Genomic DNA, 19142 nt, shown 5'->3' with positions numbered 1-19142 from the left:
TATTTCCAAGACTGCATTCAGGACTCGTTATGGTCATTACGAGTTCCTCGTCATGCCTTTTGGAATGACCAATGCGCCGGCAGTGTTCATGGATCTTATGAACCGCGTATGTAAGCCTTACCTCGACAAATTCGTGATTGTGTTTATCGACGACATCTTGATTTATTCAAAAAGTCAAGAAGAGCATGAACAGCACCTACGCCTTATTCTGGAACTCCTTCGCAACGAGCAACTGTACGCCAAATTCTCTAAATGTGACTTCTGGCTTCGAGAAGTCCATTTCCTCGGCCATGTGGTTAACAAGAACGGAATTCACGTCGACCCCGCTAAGATCGAATCGATAAAGAACTGGCCTACACCTAAGACTCCCACGGAAGTTCGCCAATTCTTGGGTTTGGCAGGTTACTACCGCAGGTTCATTCAGGGATTCTCGAAGGTTGCACAACCCCTCACGACTCTTACTCAGAAAGGCGTCGCCTACAAGTGGAATGCAGCACAGGAATCTGCTTTTCAGAGGCTTAAGGATAACCTCTGTAGCGCTCCTATTCTCTCGCTACCTGAAGGTACTGACGACTTTGTGGTTTACTGCGATGCGTCTATTCATGGGCTCGGTTGCGTGTTAATGCAACGCGAGAAAGTTATTGCCTACGCCTCTCGACAACTCAAGACGCACGAAAAGAACTACACGACGCACGACTTGGAACTAGGAGCAGTGGTCTTTGCTCTTAAGATATGGAGACATTACCTGTACGGTACCAAGTGCACTATCTACACCGATCACAGGAGTCTCGAGCATATCTTTAGGCAAAAGGAATTGAACATGAGACAACGTCGATGGGTCGAACTCTTGAATGACTACGAATGCGCCATCAAATACCATCCGGGCAAAGCCAATGTCGTGGCAGACGCCCTCAGCCGAAAGGACACCGTACCAAAGCGCGTGCGAGCACTGCAACTTACCATCCAGTCTAACCTCCCTACCCAGATTCGAAATGCTCAAGTTGAAGCATTGAAGCCGGAAAACATCAGGGCTGAATCCCTGCGAGGATCGAGACAGCAACTAGGACAGAAAGAAGATGGTGCTTATTATGTAACAGGGCGCATCTGGGTTCCACTCTTTGGAGGTTTACGTGAACTCGTGATGGACGAAGCCCACAAGTCCCGCTACTCGGTACATCCTGGTTCGGACAAGATGTACCACGACTTGAAGACTACGTATTGGTGGCCTGGTATGAAGGCCCACATAGCAACCTACGTCAGCAAATGTTTGACTTGCGCAAGAGTCAAGACAGAATACCAGAAACCAGCAGGTCTGCTCCAACAACCAGAAATCCCGAAATGGAAATGGGAGCAAATTTCCATGGATTTTGTTACAGGGTTACCTAGATCTCAACGCGGAAATGATGCTATTTGGGTAATCGTAGATCGATTGACCAAGTCCGCACACTTTCTGGCTATTAAGGAAACGGACAAGTTTTCTACCTTGGCGGAGATTTACTTAAAGGAAGTAGTTTCGAGGCACGGAGTGCCAACCTCGATTATTTCCGACCGAGACGCTCGTTTTACTTCGGAATTGTGGCAAGCTATGCACAAATGCTTTGGCTCACGTTTGGATATGAGCACTGCTTATCACCCGCAAACGGATGGACAGTCCGAACGCACCATCCAGACTCTAGAAGACATGCTTAGAGCGTGTGTGATCGATTTTGGCAAGAACTGGGAGAAGCATCTACCGCTAGTAGAATTCTCCTACAACAACAGCTACCACACTAGTATTCAGGCAGCACCTTTTGAGGCATTGTACGGACGTAAATGCCGGTCACCACTCTGCTGGGCAGAAATCGGTGATAGTCAAATCACAGGCCCAGAGATGGTGGTAGATACAACGGAAAAGATTGCCCAGATCAGACAACGCATGGCGGCAGCTCGTGACCGTCAGAAGAGCTACGCTGATAAGCGTAGGAAACCATTGGAATTCCAGGTCGGTGACCGGGTTCTACTTAAAGTCTCACCCTGGAAGGGTGTGGTTCGCTTTGGTAAACGGGGCAAGCTTAATCCGCGATATATCGGACCATTCGAAATTACCGAGAAGATCGGTAAGGTTGCTTATAGATTGAGTCTGCCTGAAGAACTGAGTGCGGTACACAACGTTTTTCACGTATCCAACCTGAAGAAGTGTTTGTCGGATGAAACACTTGTGATTCCTTTTAAGGAACTAACGATTGACGAACAGCTACACTTTACTGAGGAACCGATTGAGATCACTGATCGAGAGATCAAAGTCCTCAAACGTAGCCAGATACCTCTTGTACGAGTTCGTTGGAACTCGCGACGTGGCCCAGAGTATACCTGGGAGCGGGAAGACCAGATGAAGCACAAGTATCCCCAGCTGTTCCCTAACGAAAACCCCAGCACTGAAGCTACGAACGAATTTCGGGACGAAATTCCAAACTAACGGGGGGATGATGTGACACCCCGTTGAAACGCTTTCACTCACACTAGCTTGACAGTGGCTGCCTTAACTTTCGGGACGAAAGTTCCTAAAACTTGGGGATAATGTGACACCTCGGATCTTTCCGGATAACCTTTCGATGTAACAAACGTGTACGTAATCGACTAACAGTAAAGATGTATGAAAAACTATTTGCTATTATGTGTTGTATGCCGATTTATTTATGTGTGTATATATATATATATAAGTGTTATATATGTAAACCGAAACCTCGACCCGACTCGAGACCCGGAATGGTCTCGAGTGAACAGTAGCAATGGGCCGGTTAAGGCCTTGTAGCCGAGAAACCCAACCCGGAAACCCCCCTAGCCCAACTCGGTGCACTATATAAACCCAACCCCACCTCCCTTAATCATTTTTCACACTCTCTTCTCACACTCTCCTCTCATCTTCTTCACTAAACCCTAAAAACCCTAAATTTCTAGCAACCAAAATCATCTCCCCATTCTTTCATATCTCTCGGATCAAGTGAGCTATCAACAAGGAGGATCGGCCGAACCAAGAGACCACCCGAACACCCCTTTTCTCTCAACCCCGAGTAACCGGTTAGTGTTTATATGCTCATGGTTGTTGATATTCATGGTTCTATGCTTGTTAATGCTTGATTGTTGAGGTTATTGCTATAAAAGACTTGTTTGATTATAAAAGTGATTCTCGAAATGATTATATGTCTTAATGAAAAATAATCCGGTTTTGTGTTAAATGGTTTTGATATTCGGATAATGTTAGATGCTTGTTGTTTTGCAAATTATTGTGATTCTGGTTTGTGTGCATCTCAGTTTGTTAGGAAGTTTAGATGGATTGTGGTCATTATAAATGTATGTTTCGGATATGTGCTAATTGCTTGAATGATCATGTCAAGGGCTTGATTATGAGGTTTTAAGTGCACGGTTTTGGGTTTTTAATAGTATGTCTTTGTTTGAATGATTTTCAGATTATTGCTTGAATGTTCTGTTAAATGATGATGATGAACATGAAGAACAGTTTGAATGCCTTTGAAATATTGTTGAAATGTGTATATTTGATCTGTTTTGGCTAATGATCAGACAAACAAACATGTTTTAGTGGCATAGTACAACATTTACATGAAAATGCAATTTCATTGGATAGTACACTGCAGGTTCTAGAAGGGATTGCCATGCACGTACCACGGTTGCGAGTCGCAACCTTTGGTTGCTACTCGAAACCACGCATAACCAGTCGAAACCTCCCAGTTGCGAGTCGCAATCAGCACGCATCAAACCTGGTTGCGAGTCGCAACCACACCTGCTAAGTCGCAATCTCCGGTTACGAGTCGTAACCAAAACGTGACGGACCGAGACCGCAGTTACGAGTCGCAACCTCGGTTGCGAGTCGCAACCACCTTAGTTTCGACTGGGCTGTTGGGCTTAACTGTTTGTCTTGATGTTTTGGGCTTCGACTGTTGGGCCTCCTGTTGACTGGACTTCATTTTGATCTGCTACTGTATGTATACATGTCACTGTTTGTATTGCTGCCTGTTAACTGCTTGTATACGTGTATGCTAAACGTGTTTACTTGTACCCGACTTGACCCATACTTGGTAACCATGCTAGGACGTGGTGACCAACATACTTAATCAAGTAACGTATCATACCGAGCAACCCAAGGTGAGTTCACAACTTAAAAGCATGCGTCCCGGTGGTTTGGGACACGAGACTAAAGCAACCCTATCCCCTTGTAAAGGGGATACCGTCTACATTCCTTCCCTAGTTATTGGGAACAAACTTACTTTATCTTCCCTTGTATTGGGAAACCTTTTTAGTTAATTACTGTTTATACGGAATGCAACTAACGGCACTAAACGCAACTCTATCACTCAAGTCCCTACTACATAATACCGATTAGTCGCCGGTGCCAGGCGAACGGGTTATTAGTTGATAGCGCTATTTAGGTCTTACCAGCCTCACACCGTGCCATGGTATGGGATCGGTCGTGAACTAATGTACTCAGGCATCCGTCAATGATGATAGAACATTGACATCGGGGCATCCTGCGGAAACGCAAACGGTTACCTAGTGTTCGGTATTGGAAAAACAGTTTAGTCGCTAACTTTTGGGGTAGCTCCCCATGGCATGTATAAACGGATAAATTAACTGGTGAAACGAGTTTTTGGTAATTAAAACTGGACAACTAGTGAACTCACTCAGCATTATTGTTGACCCCTTACTGCATGCTTTGCAGGTGGCCAGTGACTGGAGCAGCTGCTTGGGATGTGTAGTGGTCGTCTGCCCGTGTGTTGGGCATTTAATATGCTTACTTTATGAACATTTTTTTTAAAACTATTAATTATGCTTCCGCTACATTTACTCTGAACTTAAAACTTCAAACTCTGAACTTGATATTTGCTAATCTTATGGTTAGTAAGTATTGCTTGTGTTATCAATTTAATTATTCAGTATAATTGGTGGCTGGATCCTGGTCAGTCACGCCCTCGAAGCGGGTGTTATCCGCAGGTGGATTTTGGGGGTGTGACAATTGGACACGACTGTGAGGAGATGACCCGGCTAGGGAGAGTCTTGTGTGAAGTGTATTGTCGTCTACACAAACGGCAGACGAGTTCAAAGACATCAAGATCTACTCAGAGCTAGTGGGCTAAGTGCATTTCATGAGCGCAGGTTCAAAGGGTAACACCTACCTATCGTATGCAAAACTCAACTGTCGAGGTTCCATTGGAAACTTTATGTGTTTTGAACGATCTCCATTCATGTGGGGGATTGTTGGAAATTTAGATGGTGTGAATGGATATTAATTTACTGAAACTATAATTTAGTAAAATTATCATTATTTACTAGACTCTTTATATGGGTGATAAACTCTTAAGTAGAGTTTTTATGTCAGTTTATTAGTTTTTATTAGAGTTTATATCTCTAATAAAATCTCTAATAAAGTGAGACTTTTAGTAGAGTTTTTATGTCAATTTATTAGTTTTTATTAGAGTTTATTTCTCTAATAAATCTCTAATAAAGTGAGACTCTTCTCTACCCCATATCTCTTATATGCAAAGTAGGTGATGTGCCTAACTTGATGAGTCTAATTACAAGTAGAGAATTGAAAGTGGAATTTTTAGATGGAAAAAAAATAGAAGAGTTCTTGGAGATACGTGAAGACCCATGTGTTAGGTACTTAGAGAGATATGTTTTCTCTATTCCATTTCATCATCTTCATACCATTATTTCCCACAAGTTCTAACACTATAATTTTATCCAGTGTAACCTCGGGCGTGTGGCCATCTCCGGCAGTACATACTGCTTCGGCTGTTGTACCCTGGGAGACAGACGCGTCGTCTTTAGTAGAGGCGCGAAATCTATTTTAAGGGAAGCGTGTTGAACACGTGCCTCAACCAAAATCGTCAACGTTTTAGTATGCTCTTTGTTGCAGTCAAGGAGTATTTTTCAAGACTCAAGATGATGAATACTCGAGTCTAGGATGTTATCAAATGCGCGTGAATGACCTACCAGAGACGCGGCTTGAATCAAGATTGGTATATAAAATTATATTTTATATTCTTTTTATTTAGTTATTGCAACCGGTATTGTACTATGATATTTCCTACGGAGAACGAGAGTCTCGTTATAAAATTTTTTGATGTAGCCATGGGCTCTACGCCTTGGACCCTGCCAGGGGCTGCCTCCCCTTGGACCCTGCTCCCGGGGGCGCTGCCCTCGGACCACCGCCAAGGGGGCGTTGCCCCCTTGGAACCCCCGTAGAGTACAGATGTAACACCCCGAAAACAATATTAGGATTTAAATAAATAAAACTAATATTTAATAAAAGGTGAACGAATGCTTTTGAGAAAATAAAGCTTACCAGAAGCCCGAATTAACGGGACTTAAAATAAAACGGATTATAACCTCCACGAACCCACTAAGTTAACTAGGAATGTTTAACCTAGTTAATAAGAGGGAATATTGTTTAAAATAAGTAGGTTGTGGCCTACATAATAATTAACCAAATATGAGGGGCCAAAATGGGATAACTTGGAAATTGATTTAATAAAAAAAAAAACAAAAACAAAACACACACATAGTGTGTTCTGTTCGACCAGAAGGTGCTCCAAGGAGCAAAACCCTAGTTCATACAAAAATGATCAAATTGAAGGTCTATTTGAAGCTTAAATTCACAATTGAACATGAATTAATAATCATCCAAGCTAGGGGATCATAAGGTATGTAAAATTTTGATGATTCTTGAAGTGGTGAAATTTGATGAACCTCATAATTTGCGAATTATGGATGAATTATAGAAGTTATGGCTGAATTGTGATGTATACTTGCTTAGGAACAAAACCCTAAGTGAAAATTATACATTTATTGCCATGAGTTGAATGTTTAGATGATTTATCACACTAGGATAAGTGGGTTTTAATCATACGATGAAATTGATGATATAATTATGATTAGAATTGTTATACATGATATTAATAAGAAGATACTTGAACTATTTATGTGTTTGAGTACATGATCATACTTTCCATGAAATGGGTTTTGTATGATAAGATGAAAATTGATGATAGATTCATGTTAATTGATGTTTGATATCATCATGTGTGTTGGTTCGGTAACTTACGGTTATAAGAACTTGGTGAATAAAGTGGTTAAAACGGTAGCATAAGAATGATGCTTACCGGATAATTGACAAAGTACTTAAACGAGTAGTTGATCTACGTCGTGTAATTACTTACGTCAATAAGCAGTTGACTTTAAAAAGTCAAACTGACCAATGATACGATCTAATGATAAATTCGACATAAAAACCATAAGATGGAATGGTCGTGATTGATAATGACTAATCTAACCGTCTTACGAATTGTAATGATAGTTTGACGCTTAACAAACTAGGTGGAAGCTTGGGAAGGAAGCAGGTCAAAGGAATCATGTATGAAAGAAAAACATAATTTAGATGCAAGGTAAGTAAAGCTTACACTCTTAATAATTTATAGAATATTTCTTATCGTATTGATTACGAATAAGAAGAATAAATAATTGAATATGATGTTTCGACGTGTAGTCGTACGAAATGAAATAAATGAAAATAATTAGAAACCATGTTTAATGGTTAAAAAATGAATAATATGATGATTCAGTCATACAATTACGAATAGATATTGTGTTTGATGTAACACTCCGAAAACGGGTTTGATAATCAAACCACGTTAATACTAAAAGACGGGTAAAGTACCTTTAGTGGTAAAATTAACCTGGTGAATATTAGGATTTAAATAAATAAACCTAATATTAAATAAAAGTTGAACGAAGGTTTTTGAGGAAATAAAGTTTATAAAAGGCCCAAGTTAACGAGACTTAAAATAAACTTAGTAGTAATTTCCCCGAACCCGCTAAGTTAACTAGGAATGTTTAACCAAGTTAATAAGAGGAAATATTGTTAGAAATAAGTAGGTTGTGGTCTACTTAATAACTAACCAAACAATAGGGGCCAAATTTGGATAACTTGAAAGTTAAGTTATAAAAAGAAAAGGTAAAACAAAACACACACTTGGTGTGTGTTCCCTGTTCGATCTCAGGAAGCTCCTCAGGAGCCAAAACCCTAGTTTCATCAAAACCCATCAAATTGAAGGCTTAAACGAAGCTCAAATTCACAATTGAACGTGAATTAATGATCACCCAAGCTAGGGGATCATAAGGTATGTAAAATTTTGATGATTTTTGAAGTTGTGAAATTTGAAGAAACATTATAATCGCGAATTATGTATGAATTATGGAAGCTATGGCTGAATTAATGATGTATACTTGCTTAGGAACAAAACCCTAAGTGAAAATCATACATATGATGTTATGAATTGAATGTTTAGATGATTTACCACACTAGGATAAGTGGGTTTTAATCAAATGATGAAATTGATGATATAATTATGATTAGAATCATCATACTTGATAGTAATAAGAAGATACTTGAACAAATTGTGTGTTTGAGTACATCATCATACTTGCTATGAAATGAGTTTTGTATGATAAAATGAAAATGATGATATGTTCATCCTAAAATGATGTTTGATATCATCACGTATTAGTTGAATGAATTACGACTACAAGAACTTGGTTAATAAGTGGTTAAAACGGTAGCATAGGAATGATGCTTACCGGGTAATTGACAAAGTACTTATACGAGTAGTTGAGCTACGTCGTGTAATTACTTACGTTAATAGGCAGTTGACTTTAAAAAGTCAAAATGACCATTGATATGATCGAATGATAATTTCGACATAAAAATCGTAGGATGAAATAGTCGTGAATGATTATGACTAATCTAACCATCTTACGAATTACAATGATAGTTTGACGCTTAACAAGCTAGGTGGAAGCTTGGGAAGGAAGCGGGTCAAACAAATCGAGTATGAAGGAAGAAGCATAATTTGGAAGCAAGGTAAGTAAAGCTTACACCTTTTATTGAATACTTATTTGTTTTATAGGTTATGAATAATATAAAGTCATGTTTAAATTATGATGTTCCGACGTGACAGGATACTGGTCGGAAAAAGAGACAATAATAATAAACCATGCTTAACGGTTAAGAAGAAATAATACGAATATTCAGTCATGTAATGACTAATAGACAATGAGTTTTGAATGGTTACCTTATAGGGTAAACCAAAATGAGTAAATAAGGGTAAAATGGTAATTCGGTCACACGTTGACTATAAATGTTAGTTTGAAAGATACCTTATGGATTAAGCCATGATAGGTCAAAAGAATAAAGAAATGAGTCATAAGTAATATGACCGTATGGTGTAAACCGGAATGGGTTACCTAGATGAGATGATAAATAATACCATCTCACAAGGATGAAATGGTCATTTAGACCAAACGGATCAAAAGGTGAAGATGTCACCAATTGACGATAACGACTAATCATTGTTGTCGAGTATAATGATCACAGGAATAAATAGCGTGTGGAAATCCATTTGATAAGTAATGTGGAAATATTATGCTAGCAATGAATGAGCGCAATTTAAGCTTAAAAGTGCTTAATTACTCTTAACGGGTCAAAATAAGATTATAAGCAAAAACGGGTTAAGGATATGTAAAAACCCGTGAATTGAATCTTGTATAATAGGAAATAATTATAATAATATGTTCATGAGAAATTGAATGCAACAAACAAGTTTGTTTGATAAAAATCATGAACGGGTCATTATTTAGTAGAAAAATAATAAGCCAATGGCTTAAAAATCAATAATTTTATTAATATGAATGTCGGATTTTAACTCCATGTAATGGAGAATCAAATTATGATCACGTAGGAAGAAACGTGACGTAAAACTGATAAAAAATGAGTGAGTTATGTTCGTTTCCGTAAAGATTAACTTGGCTGGGAATGTGTAGGTTTGAAAACAAACCTTTCTGTCGAAATAGGGCCCTCGCGTCACGCGACGGAGAACCCCATTTGGCGTCACCATTTACATCAAATCCCGTCACGGCACGCGACGAGTGTTAAACTCAGCAAAGGCTGCTAAAACTTATAGTTGTTGTTCGTTTCGACTCGCGAACTTGTTTGGACATGTTTTAACGCCAAATGACTATCTTATTTCATGTCTTTATGAAGTGTAGGTATACGATACTGTAACAACCCGCGTTTTGAAGTCAAAGTACAAGTCAAAGTCAAAGTCAAAGGAAGAAAAGATTGCTAAATGCTATCTGTCACTCTTTGCTTAATTATTGGTTGTACCCTTTGACTTAGTAACCGATACTTTAATTTATGTGACTTTAGTTGTATTATGTGGAGTAAATGAAATAATCGCAGTTTAATCGCTATTAATCGCTAATCTATTTAACGCTAATCTCATCGCAATCGCATCACATGTTCTGGACATTGTTTTACGTGTGTGTGCTACTTATGTGTTACTTGTGCATGTTTATTTATGTTTGAGGTGATTAATCGAAAACGCAATCGCAACTCTATTGCAACGCAATCTCTTCGCGAACTGGAAAACGCAAGGTTATTTATGTTGTTGTATGTTAGTTAGGTTATTTGTGTAACTATTAATTAAAGCCATTGCATCGCTTATTCGACACTCGCTTAAACGCATCGCAACGCACGAAACGAAAATCGGAAACCAACTCGCACCAACCATCCGATCGAAGGACCATTCGATCGAATCGCTTACACCGCCTCACTCTCCACTCACCTATAAATACCACCTGTCACATCACTGTTCATGATGTGACAGCTCTCTCGTTCGACCAGCACGCTCTTGGCCTATTTTCTCTCGATTCCTCACGATTCTTGTAAGTTTTCATCTCAAATCTTGTACTTCTTTGATCTTTACACACTTTCTCATCATTTTCACCATCAAATCTTAACTTTTCACCATAAAATCGGCTGATTTGGGTTGTTCTAGGATGATGTCATCATGGGTTCTCATGAACTTCAAAGTGTGACCTCATTCCACCAGCACAACTCAGTTCTAAGAGATTTCAACATGTTTAAACACCGATTTCACCTAAATCTAGACATTTTCAAACCTCACAAGATTAAAAGAGTTGAAAGATGTTTTCATAACTTTTCTTCCACATCCTTTTACACTCTTGCACTCAAAACCGATAGAATCTGAGCTCGTGCAGGCCCTTTACTCGTTCTATAGTAAAGTGTCGGTCTGAGAACGGATTTCTATCAAAGAGATGACCGACTTAACGGGTTGAACATGAACAACCGTCAAGAAAAGTTAACTGATCGGACGGGGTGATTCGCATCCGATCGGATGACTTGGACTTGGTGGAGTTTCCGTTGTTTAAACACGTTGTCACACCGTCTCGGTCAAACCGCAAACTTTCCAAACTAAGAAATTTCCAGATTTCAAAACGAACAGGTTACCAAACGGATTGTCGTCTGATCGGATAGCCATCCGATCCGATCGGACGACTTGTGGCCTTTCAACACTTAAACAAATTTCAAAAACATAACAGTTTCCAATGAATAGTCATCCGATCGAATGATCATCCGATTGAATGGCTATTCTATCAAGAGACTTGAAACCTTGGGAAATATCTCACTTGGAACGGATTGCCATCCGATCGAACGACCATCCGTCCGGATGACCGTTCGACCGGACGACCTGAAAGGTAGAGATACTTCTCTTTTTATAAAATACTACAATGAAAATTCAAAGTCACATCATACACAAACACATCCATCCCAAACGGGTCACCCTCCGACCGAATGGCCATCCGTCCAGATGACTATCCGTCCGGAAGATCATCCGATCAGACCACCTTCGTCACTTAACTCACCGACACGTTGTTTAACGCACTATTCGTCGCTTACGCTATCGTTCTGTAATCAGGCTAACTTTCCAGTGCTCCCTTCAATCCAATCCAAGGCTGTGTTATTCATTTAACACAATCTGTGAGTATACTCGAACCCTTTTTGCTTTACGCACTTTTGGGTGTTACATACGTTACCTCTTTCAAATCACAATCGACACACAACGCAAACACTTTTAAACGCTGACCGTTATTGCATGATATACGTGTTACTCGATGAATGCTTGTATGTTATGTTTACACAGTGATTGTTGCCTGACACCTTAGCAACGATAGTACTATAGTTTGGACTCAGCACCTGTCGCGGACATGGATTGTTAAGGGTTTTACTTCACGTGTCACAGTGGTGATATGTGTTGCGCATTCTACAACTCGCAGTCATGCCTGTGCATATTTCATTGTCGATAACCTACTAGCTTCACTTTGCTACCTGTTACATGCTGGTTATGCGTAAACCGATTTCGCTATCTACTATACTATTAAACTTGTATGCTCACCTTTACACTATGTGTATTGACCTCTATTTTAACGTATGTGACAGGTATTTAGGATGCTGTGCAATGCTTGCTTTGTGGAATCAAGCTTATGAGAGTCTAGAAACAAACAATTAATATTTTGAGTTGTCGGAACTATTATTTGTCTTTGAGATAACTATGTCTGTAATAACTGCTTTATTTGATGAGTTATGGTATGGGACATAATGTTAATTATCTCGTAGTTTAGTTGTTATGGATTTCTCCTGGACAATCTGTTTCGCTCAGTGCCTTACCCCGATGTTTCTGCCATCGGTTGGGGTGTGACAGATACGGTACCGGATGATGATCAGGCTCAAGGAAGAACCGAACACGATCAAGAATCAAGCTTCCGAGTTATGTTTTGTCGTCACGTTTTAAACGACGAATATACTTAATCTATGTTGAAATTTTTTAAATCATAAAATGTTTTAACAAACGAGTATTTCCAAGTGTAAGTGTTGTGATAATTACACTATTATAGACGAAATCTATATGAAACTCGTATAAATCAAGTAAGGGTCTTACATTTGAATGGTTACCTTATAGGGTAAGCCAAAAATAGATAATAAAGGTGAAATGGTAATTCGGTCACACGTTTATGATAACCGTTAGTTTTTGAAAGACACTTTATGGCATAAGCCATGGTGGGTCAAAAGAATTAAGAAATGAGTTATAAGTAATGTGACCGTATGGTGTAAACCGGAACGGGTTACATAGATGAGATGAAGAATAATACCATCTCACAAGGAAAAAATGGTCATTTAGACAAAACGGGTCAAAAGTTGAAGATGTCACCATTTGACAATAACGACTAATCATTATTTGTTGAGTATAATGATCACAGTAATGAATAGCGTGTGGAATATGCGTTGCTATTAACTAGCAACTTAATTGATGAAATACTAAAACGGGTCAATAAGTTGATCCGAGCCAGGTATGTATATTAGGTCAACTTCTCATTTAGAACTTGAGGTTCGATGAGAGTTAGACAAAGTCGAGAATGGACATTGGGTTACCTTAATAGGTAAACTTAATAATTTAAATTATAGTCATTGTGTTTTTAGAAACATAATGATTTTTTAAACAAGATCATAGTTAAAAGTGGGATTTTGGTCAAACATGTCTTTAAAAATCCTTCATCGTAAAAGAAAGGCTAAAGTTAACCAAAACGCCCTTGATTGATAAACTGAGCAAACGACCCTTACGGGTTGTTTAGAAATAAGCATTTTGATCAAGTAAATCCCTAGGATAAGTATAAAAGGAAAAGATATGAAACTTTGGGTCAAATGACTCGAAATGAGTATTTTTGTAAAACGATAAACTGAGGGGTAGAACTCGGAATAAATAGTATACCACATTAAATCCACCACAATTATAGTTGTGGTGGAAGACAAGTTAATATGTAAATGTGGGAATATGATACAAACAAAGAATGAGTGAAATCTATGATAAAAATGCTTAAATCCCTTAACGGGTCAAAATAAGCATATACGACTAAACGGGTTAAATATGCATATAAACCAGTGACTTGAACCTTATATAATAGGAAACAATTATAACCCGATGTTCATGATAATTTGAATGCAACAAACAAGTGTGTTTGATAACATCATGAACGGGTCAAGAATTCTGTAGAAAAATATAAAAGCCGAGGGCTTAAAAACTTGGAAAATTGTTAATCCGGATGTCGGATTTTAACTCCATGTGGGGGAAAAATATATGTCCGTTTTTTGTGAAACTTAGCTTGGCTACAATATGCAGCATCTGATTCAAAACCTTCTGTCGAAAAGAGGGTGTCGCGTCACACGATGGGAAGAGATGATCACCGTCGCACAACGCGACAGTTGTCGCGGCCCGCGACAAAAACCTCCAGCCCGGTTGCGCCCCGTGAGAGCTAGTGTATCTGGCAAAAGTAGTTGCTGTTGATTGTTTTGTCTTGCGAACTCATTTCGACACGTTATAAACGTTAAATAACTAACTCATTTCATGAATTATGAAATGTAGGTATACCTTAAAGTGCCAGATGACGATCAAGCTCGATGAAGAACCGAACACGATCAAGATTCAAGCTCCCGTGTTACGTGTCGTCGTCATGTTTTAAACGACGATATCAATATATGACGTTGAAATGTTTTAAACCTTAAAATGTTTTAACAAACTCGAATTTTCTTATGTATGTGTAATAGTAAATACACATCTATAGCCGATATTTATATAAAAACCATACAAATCAAGTGAGGGTCTTACAACAGACTCCGCCTATACACTTCGAATTATAATAACTCAAACAAGCGTGCACTCCCGCACCTCCTAACTTGCTTGATGCACCAAGTCAATCCCGATTACACTAAAAATATCTAACATATTTTAGAGTGATAATATACAACAATACCATCCATAATGTTATACTTTTGTAAACTTCCAACAAAATGACTTGATACACTTTGATGTTTTATGATATCTATATACCTTATAAAGCATTTCGTTGGGACAATACAGTAATGTCCATCATTTTTAAGACGCTAAAACCCACTCCCCAAAGTTGAAGCTGAAAATCAATTCCATTGTTACCCTCGTCTCTTCTACATCCCCTAAGGACGCTCTATTGAATTGCAATGAATACCCTCCTTCAATGACATCGACGACTCAATGGTCCGAATTGAATATGAATGAGAATGAAATCGTCGGTTATGGGTTTTCTTTTGATTGAAATTGTCTTCAATAAACAGACGATTGAATGGCGCCTTCATCCTCTGACCTTCTTTATGTTCTTATGGAGGACTTCTGTCATACCCCAACCGATGGCGGAAACATCGGGGTGAGGCACTGAGCGAAACAGATTGTCCAGGGGAAATCCATAACAACTAAATTACCAGATAATTAACATTATGTCCCATACCATAACTCATCAAATAAAGCAGTTATTACATAGTTATCTCAAAGACAAATCATAGTTCCGACAACTCAAAATATTAATTGTTTGTTTCTAGACTCTCCTAAGCTTAATTCCACAAAGCAAGTATTGCACAGCATCCTAAACACCTGTCACATACGTTAAAATAGAGGTCAATACACATAGTGTAAAGGTGAGCATACAAGTTTAATAGTATAGTAGATAGCGAAATCGGTTCACGCATAACCAACATGTAACATGTAGCAAAGTGAAGCTAGTTGGTTATCGACAATGAAATATGCACATACATGACTGCGAGCTGTAGAATGCGCAACACATATCACCACCGTGACACGTGAAGTAAAACCCTTAACAACCCCTGTCCACGACAGGTGCTGAGTCCAAACTATAGTACTATCGTTGCTAAGGTGTCAGGCAACAATCACTGTGTAAACATAACATACAGTCATTCATCGAGTAACACGTATATCATGCAATAACGGTCAGCGTATAAAAGTGTTTGCGTTGTGTGTCGATTGTGAATTGAAACAGGTAACGTATGTAACACCCAAAAGTGCGTAAAGCAAAAAAGGTTCGAGTATACTCACAAATTGTGTTAAATGAATAACACAGCCTTGGATTGGATTGAAGGGAGCACTAGAAAGTTAGGCTGATTACAGAACGATAGCATAAGCGATGAATAATGCGTTAAACAGCGTGTTGGTGAGTTAAGTGACAAAGGTGATCCGATCGGATGATCTTCCAGACGGATGGCCATTCGGTCGGAGGGTGATCTGTTTAGGATGGATGTGTTTGTGTATGATGTGACTTTGAAGTTTTTCGTTGTAGTATTTTATAAAAAAGAGAAGTATCTCTACCTTTCAGGTCGTCCGGTCGAACGGTCATCCGGACGGATGGTCATTCGATCGGATGGAAATCCGTTCCAAGTGAGATATTTCCTAAGGTTTCCAGTCTCTTGATAGAATAGTCATTCGATTGGATGGTCATCCGATCGGATGACTATTCGTTGGAAACTGTTATGTTTTTGAAATTTGTTTAAGTGTTGAAAGGCCACAAGTCGTCCGATCGGATCGTCGTTCGATCAGATGGCTATCCGATCGGACGGCAATCCGTTTGGTAACCTATTCGTTTTGAAATCTGGAAATTTACTAAGTTTGGAAATTTTGCGGTTTGATCGAGACGGTGTGACAACGTGTTTAAACAACGGAAACTCCACCAAGTCCAAGTCATCCGATCGGATGGGAATCACCCCGTCCGATCAGTTAACTGTTCTTGACGGTTGTTCATGTTCAACCCGTTAAGTCGATCATCTCTTTGATAGAAATTCGTTCTCAGACTGACACTTTACTATAGAACGAGTAAAGGGCCTGCACGAGCTCAGATTCTATCGGTTTTGAGTGCAAGAATGTAAAAGAATGTGGAAGAAAAGTTATGAAAACATCTTTCAACTCTTTTAATCTTGTGAGGTTTGAAAATGTCTAGATTTAGGTGAAATCAGTGTTTAAACATGTTGAAATCTCTTAGATCTGAGTTGTTCTTGGTGGAATGAGGTCACACTTTGAAGTTCAAGAGAACCCATGATGACATCATCCTAGAACAGCTCAAATCAGCCGATTTCATGGTGAAAAGTTAAGATTTGATGGTGAAAATGATGAGAATGTGTGTAAAGATCAAAGAAGTACAAGATTTGAGATGAAAACTTACAAGAATCGCGAGGAATCGAGAGAAAATAGGCCAAGAGCGTGCTGGTCGAACGAGAGAGCTATCACATCATGAACAATGATGTGACAGGTGGTATTTATAGGTGAGTGGAGAGTGAGGCGGTGTAAGTGATTCGATTGGAGGGCAATCCAATCGGATGGCCATCCGATTGGATGGCCATCCGGACGGATAACCATTCGATCGAATGGTCCTTCGATCGGATGGTTGGTGAGAGTTGGTTTTCGATTTTCGTTTCGTGCGTTGCGATGCGTTTAAGCGAGTATCGAATAAGCGATGCGATGGCTTTAATTAATAGTTACACAAATAACCTAACTAACATACAACAACATAAATAACCTTGCGTTTCCAGTTCGCGATGAGATTGCGTTGCGATAGAGTTACGATTGCGTTTTTGATTAATCACCTCAAACATAAATAAACATGCACAAGAAACACATAAGTAGCACACACACGAAAAACAATATCCATAACATGCGATTAAAGTTGTGATGCGATTGTGATGAGATTAGCGTTAAACAGGTTAGCGATTAAACTGCGGTTTAAACTGCGGTTATTAACATTTACTCCACATTATAAAACTAAAGTAACATAATTTAAAGTATCGATTAACAACTCAAGGTGTACAATCAATAATTAAGCAAGGAGTGACAGATCGCATTTAGCAATCTTTTCTTCGTTTGACTTTGACTTTGACTTGTACTTTGACTTCAAAAACGCGGGTTGTTACAACTTCATTAAGAGATTCTAAGGTAATCAAATTTTGAGTTGTGTTGAAGTTTGATTTGATTGAACGAAACCTTCCACATAGGGTTATCAATCTTGATGGATTTCACTGTGGGGTTTTGAATTGATCCCTAAACGGAAGACGATGAACATGTTATGTTTATGTACATAAGGTGTTTGATGAAAATCTTTGTGTCTGGTTTGTTATTGCATTATATGTCATTGACATTGAGTTTGTTACAGCCTATTTTTCAAGCAGGAAATGGAGCTTTCTTTGATTGGGCTCTAGAATGTTGCTGGCAAAACTTCTTTTGTTAGTGTTGTTGCTGTGAGCAAGTTAAATCAGTTACATATACATTTCGTTCGCATCTTAATTCGGTTTCTTGAAAAATCATTTGTAACACGGGTCAAAATCGTTTTTTTATTATCTTGTTTGTAGACCGGTAAATATAGCGAGGACATGATCCCGGCAGTGAGTTCTCTTTTAATCTTACTCAATTGGTCTCTGCGGAGATTTTAATTCTATTATTGCATCTTGTAAAAAGAAACTTGTCATTTAGGTGGGATTCAACATGCGCAAGGTAACTAAGGAAATGTAACCATAAAGTTGTGGGATCTTGGAGGGCAAACTCGATTTTGAAATATGTGGGAGAGATATTGTCATGCAGTTTTTGCTTTTGTGTAAGATATTTTCACCAAAATACTTTTTTGAAAACATTTGATTTATGATTTGTGAAAAAATAGTTAATTTTGTAGATTTCAGTGTCATAATAAAATATGTTACGAAGACGTATTAAACTTTTAAGATTCTATTTTCAATACTTTAATTATGTAAAATAATTGTTTGATAACAAAAGACATAATTATTGCACCACTTTCTTTATTTATAAAGGGATTGTGACATCCATTTTCTAAAGCATGGCAATGGGTGGTTGTCGCCTCTTTATGGATTTTTCTTTTACATGTGTGAGGCTACACAATTTATTATTTGATATGTGGTCACCAGATGAGCTTTCAACAACAAAGAGTTGGTGGTAAACTGAAAAAGGTAAAACCTGTATGAACACATATATTTGAAAGTTTTGAGTTTAAGTTTCACAAATGATAAGATTAAAGAAATTTGTCGCTTTAAAAAAAGATGAGCTTTTAACCTCAACAATTTTGTTATGGGATGTGTTATACATGTGGGGGAGAGGGTACGGGGAGCCCACATGGTTGCGTGGGGCGGCACGCTCATCCTGCAAAAAATAACAATGTGTGTTTCGTTTACCTCCATTCCGCTCCCTCCCCCTCTATATTGAATTGTACTAAATAACAATACTAAATGTGAATTGTGAGTGTTGGGTATAACATAGGTTATAATAAATGTGAATTGTGAGTGTTGGGTATAACATAGGTTGAGTGGTGGAAGTGAATGATGGAGGTGTTCATAGGGCTGGCAAACCGTGTTTTATCGG

This window comes from Helianthus annuus, chromosome 5 (assembly GCF_002127325.2).
Source record: "Helianthus annuus cultivar XRQ/B chromosome 5, HanXRQr2.0-SUNRISE, whole genome shotgun sequence".
Lineage (NCBI taxonomy): Eukaryota > Viridiplantae > Streptophyta > Magnoliopsida > Asterales > Asteraceae > Helianthus > Helianthus annuus.
This window is presented reverse-complemented; position numbering follows the sequence as displayed.